Genomic DNA, 5,510 nt, shown 5'->3' with positions numbered 1-5,510 from the left:
ACTGAAAATCAACTATCTATCATGTTGTATTGCACTTTTATTTATTTTGTTAAATGTTGCATCTAACTACATGTTAATCTGGTTCTTGTGCGGGGGCATTTTGGGGGCTACTTTTCTACCTTAAAAGACTTATAAAATCTTGCCTCTGGAGTATTGTAGGATAAGGCCCTGCTGGTTTCTACTGAGTTTGTGTCTACCTGAATTAGCACTATAGTCTTGCTGAACATTCTTTTCATGCTATTACTAAGAAAACTTTTTGTTAACTATTAGATGATATATGAATGTCTCATTTCATTCCAATCCCAAACTCAAATCACTGGATTAGCTGGAGTCAGGCCTCCCCTACAAAAGCTTCCTACTCTCTCTAGAATGGGCATCTAATTAGCACAGTGAATAGAGTGCTCATCCTGGAATCTGGAGGACCTGAGTTCAAAGCTTGACCTCAGACTCTTACTAGCTGTGTGACCCTGGGCAAGTCACTTAACCCTGTTTGCCTCAGTTTCCTCATCTGTAAAATGAGCTGGAGAAGGAAATGGCAAACCACTGCAGTATCTTTGTCAAGAAAACCTCAAAAGGAATCATGAAAAGTTGGACACAACTGAAATCACTCAGCAAAAACAATACCTTTAGAATAAAATTCATATTCCTTTCCTTGGCATTTAAAGCCTTCTACAACTTGACTCTCCTGTACATTTTCAGTCTTATGTCACATTATATCCCATTCCTGCACCTTTTCCACTAAAACTGATTTGCTAGCTGTTACCTGTTCGTGGTATTCCTCCTTTCCCATTTGTGCCCCTGTAACATGGCCTCCCATATCTGTAATTCATTCCCTCTTCAGTTCCACCCAGTAGAACCATATAGCTCAGTTACTACAGCCTACATGAGATCTTTCCTGATCCCCCCCGTTAGCATTTGCTCCCTCTTGAAATCATTTTATATTGTTTTGCTTCTATTTCATATTTACTTACTCGTGTAGCGAGGATGCCCTTCTCCATCATTAGATTATAAATTCCTTGAAGAGGGAGGTTTTTGTTTTTGCCTTTGTATACCTAGGTTCTGGCACAATACCTTACACACCAATAATAGCTAATAATGTTTGTGAATTTAAAGGAGATTTATTTGAGAAGATATCTTTATTGAAGTGTCCCTCTATTTTCCCCTCATGGTAGCCAGTGAATATTTGTTACCACCTTATTTGTGGTATACTCATAGAATTTTAGAGCCAGAAGAGAACTCAGAAACAATTTCCTCCAAGCCCTTCACTTTATAGGAAATGAGAAAGTCAAGCAAGGTGCAGAGAAAAGATGTGACCTTTCTGAGGCTACACAACAAGTTAATGGTTAGGAGTGGACAGCCGTAAGTCCAGTCCTTTATTTGGCTATACCTATTCTCCACAAGCTATTACTGCTTCTGTTTTAGCTAAATTCAGTTTTGCTGCTGCATATTTGAAAACCTAAAGCTTTTTCACTTACTCTGAAGCTGCATCTCATACTTTTATGTTGTATAGCAAGTCTGTCTCATTTTTGTGACCCAACATAAGTGCTATAGCCCTATAGTTATTTCTTAAGAAGAAAAAAAAATGTAATTTTTGAGCATAACATATAATTTTCATGTTCCTTGCAAGTCAAAATGTACAGAGGTCCTCTGAGGCTCTGACATTTTTTTTTTGGTCACTGTGTAGTTTCTAAGCCCCTGCTGCTTTGGGCTTCATCAGCCCAGACTTTAAAATGACCTTTTCTTCTTCTTCAATTAAACTTGTTATTCTACAAAATGGTCAAAACTCTGGAGATTATAATGGGAGCTAATTATTCACAGTATGAGGCTACCTTGAATCTCTATCTTAATAAGGCAAAATATGAGTCCATGTTCATAATGGACATTTAAAAATTAATTTTCTTCTTGTTTGTGAAAAGTGACACATAAAATACAACAAACATTTATTAAGCACTTTTCATTGTGTATATAGGACAGTGTCAAGGGACTGAGGGAGTTACAATAGTTAGACTAGACATGGTCCCTGCCCTCCTGGAGGCTGTAATCTAATGTGGGGATAATGTTGTTCATCCTTCATTTTCAAAGAGGACCAAAAATGACATCATAGAGTGATGTCTTGACTTGAGTGTGAATTAGATTAAATTGAGGCAACTGCACAAAGTTATAAACTTCACTCCCTCTTCCAGAGTCATCAAAGTCCAGTGGCAGGACAAAAGTCAAGATGACTGGTGATGTCCTGGGATGCAGTGGATGAACTTGGTGTTTTTGATGTGTGACTAAGCTCTAAGTGCTCCTCAGAACCTGCTTCTGCTGTCTTCATGGCCATCGGAACAAATCGTTCTCATCTTCCCATTCTGCTAGAGGAAGTCTTCATATGTATGGGGCAGATATCCCCCTAACTCACCAATGGGTCTGAACCCTCAACCTGGTTTAGCCTGTTTGCCAAGATGGTTTTCCTGGAGTGTGGTCTTAGTGCATGCTACGGCTTCTTGGAGCCACCGGTGAGCGTTGGGTGACAGGCTTCCTTGGGGACGATATATTAACACACATCCATAGCAATGTGACATGACAAATGCATCAGAAAGGCAAATGACAAAGTGCTACATGAGTTTTGAGGGGAAAGGTTGTTGCCAAAGGTTGATCAAGAGATGGAGGTCTTCATGGAGATGGTTACATAGGAGTTGAGGTTAAAGACCACATAGGAATTCATCAAACAAATTGAGAGCAAAAGATTTTCCAGGCATCAACACTAGAGTCAAGAAGGTTCCATACATCTAGGAGAAGAGTATTATTGTTCAGTTGCTTCCAAGTCTTCATGACCCCATTTGGGATTTTCTTGGCAAAGATACTAGAGTGATTTGCTGCTTCCTTCTCTAGTTCATTTTACAGATGAGGAAACAGAGGCAAACAGGGTTAATGACTTGCCCAGGGTCACACAGCTAGGAAGTGTCTGAGATTAGATTTGAAATCAGGTCTTTCTGACTCTAGGCCCCCAGGAACTCTCTTCACTGTGCCACCTAGCTATAGAATACAGTAGTCCAGTTTATTAGAGTATAAAGCACATGGTATGGAATACCGTTAGATTTGGCTGGAAAGATAGCATGGTACTACAGTATGTGCAGCCTTAAATGAATAAATGATTGAATAAAGTCAGTAGGCAATATGGAACCATTGAATGTTTTTAAGCAGAAGAGGGATATAATTAAATCACAAGATCATAGATTTAGAGACCTGGTGTTCCATAAACAAGACCTCCATCTCTTTGCTCTGGGCATTTTCTCTGGCTGCCCTTCGTGCCTGGAATGTTCTCTCTTGACTGCTTTACTAACTCATCTCCCACTTCTCTTCCTCCTCCTCTTCTCCCTCTGTCCACATGAGGAGTCATACCCATACATGTGGGTATTCTGTCCAAAGTTATATAAATTTTGATTGGTTATACTTCACAAGGTATGTTGGGGCTTGGGGGCTAGATTTTATTTCTTCTCTATGGTAATGAGAATGGGAATTTGAAGATCTTCCCTGCCCCTTAAAAGACCTAGGGGGAGTTTGAAGACCTCCCCTGCTTTGAAAGTAAACTCTGCCCCCTACAAGGCTGAACGTAATCACATGGAGCTTGTGATAGAGGGAATTTGCTAAAACATGCAGCGGAGCCCATAGGAAGCTTCCCTGCTGTGAAGATAAGCTCTATCCCCTAATAGGCTGAATATAGTCACATGGAGCCTATGGTGGGAAGAGTGTGCTGAAGAGAAGCTGAGCCCACAGGAAACTGGTCAGAGCCAGAGAGATGGTGGGAGAGAGAGGAGGACCTCAGGCAAGGAGATAGAGAGGTTTGTGAGTAAACATTGATCTTGCATTGGTTTGTGGGAAGGCTGAAGGATGCCGTGGCTCTCAGTGTTATTACGGCTTCTTAATATCTTTGGTACTATGGTGGAATCGGCTTCCTGGTCTTGGGATTCAGTTTTCTGGTGTCTAAATAAATGCTTCAGTTCTATCCTCTATCTGGAGAGTTTGATATATTTTGCGGTCGAATGTCACGCAATACGTATAGTCATAGTCTTTATAGTGATTGTGGGAGCTGTAAATATTGCATTGGTGCTACACTGATTTATTTATTATTTTTTGAAAAACTGAGAAATTTACTCTTTTGTCTTGTGTAGTTTTCATTTATGATTTTTAAAATATAGTTCTGGAATACTAGGCTTTGATAAAACCCACTAGGATTCAAATGTAACTACTCGATTATACCTTTAAACTCAAATCACTCTGGCTTTCAACTTCTAGACCCTGCAGAGACCCTAGACATGAGAAAACCCTAAGATTTAACTAATTTCCCTTAGGACTTCGGGAGTGGGAAAAAATGAGTTTGACTTCTTGTTAGATGTCAGACTATCTCCATGACTGAACCTAGTCCGCATGCTACGACCTAGAACTGAGAGGAATCCCTTCATGAAGTAGGAGAGGGTAGAGTAACTCTCCCTTTTAAAGTTCCATTGAATGTGCCTCTTCTCTTGGCTTAGTGGACACACCGCTACCTGATGCAGTTTGGAGTAAGCCTGTAATTTTGTCTGTAATGGGATGAGAGACCAAAAGGTTTGCTGCTTCATCCTAAAGTGACAAACTTTTCAGAGCTTCTGGTTCCCTGGAAGTGCAACTTAGTTGGAAAGTTAGATAAAAAGGAAGTCAGAGACCACCAAGGTTAGACTTATGGTGAACAATGAGGCCGTTGATAGCAATGAGTGAATTAATAAGGAGGGGCTTTATGGAGAAAGATAACGAATTTGATTTTGGGCCAAGAACTTGAGGTGTTGGTTTGTCAGTCTAGAGGAGATTGTCCTATGAGGAGTTTGGAAATGCAAGTCCAGAGCTCAGCATAGAGGATGGGTCCGGAGATGAAGTTTTGGGGGTTATAGTGCCTAAGGAGGAAGTTGTATGGAAAGTGAGAAAAAGCAAGATGGTCTTCAATAAGAACAAGGTCAAATTTAAGGATAGAAAATCTGAAAATGTAGTTAATGGCTTAGGGAAATCTGTTCAGTCCTCAATCTCTGCTTCATGGTGGATGGGACAACAATATAATGATTGGTTTGGTGATCTGGGACAAGGGTAAACTGGTCTCAGTTAGAGAGGAGGGAGAACAGAATAATAGAATGATAAGTAAGTAATTATTGCTAAGAGAAAAGGGAGAGAGGTAGCTGGGTGACTTCAAGACGTCTCAAGATGCACCGTAAGGCTTAATGTATAAATATTATATAGGGGTTTACCTCTACCTTATGCCTGGAGTCTTCAGACATTTGGGGTTAGTAGAAGGAAGAAATGGTTGAGATGATGTCTATATGCATCACTGGAAAGGAAGGTAAAGATGTTCTGCATAGTCCATGGGAAATTGAATCCAATTAAATTCAACAAAGATTTAAGACCTACTATGTGCTAGGTTCTGGGGATAGAAACAAAAATCAGTCTCTTCCCTCTGGGTGTTTACTTTTAATTTCTTTTGTTGTTCAGTTTGTGACCCCATG

Source organism: Petaurus breviceps, unplaced genomic scaffold, assembly GCF_028583685.1.
Source record: "Petaurus breviceps papuanus isolate PSGF00001 unplaced genomic scaffold, PetGlider_PUasm1.0 183, whole genome shotgun sequence".
Lineage (NCBI taxonomy): Eukaryota > Metazoa > Chordata > Mammalia > Diprotodontia > Petauridae > Petaurus > Petaurus breviceps.
Note: the sequence above shows the minus strand (reverse complement) of the source record.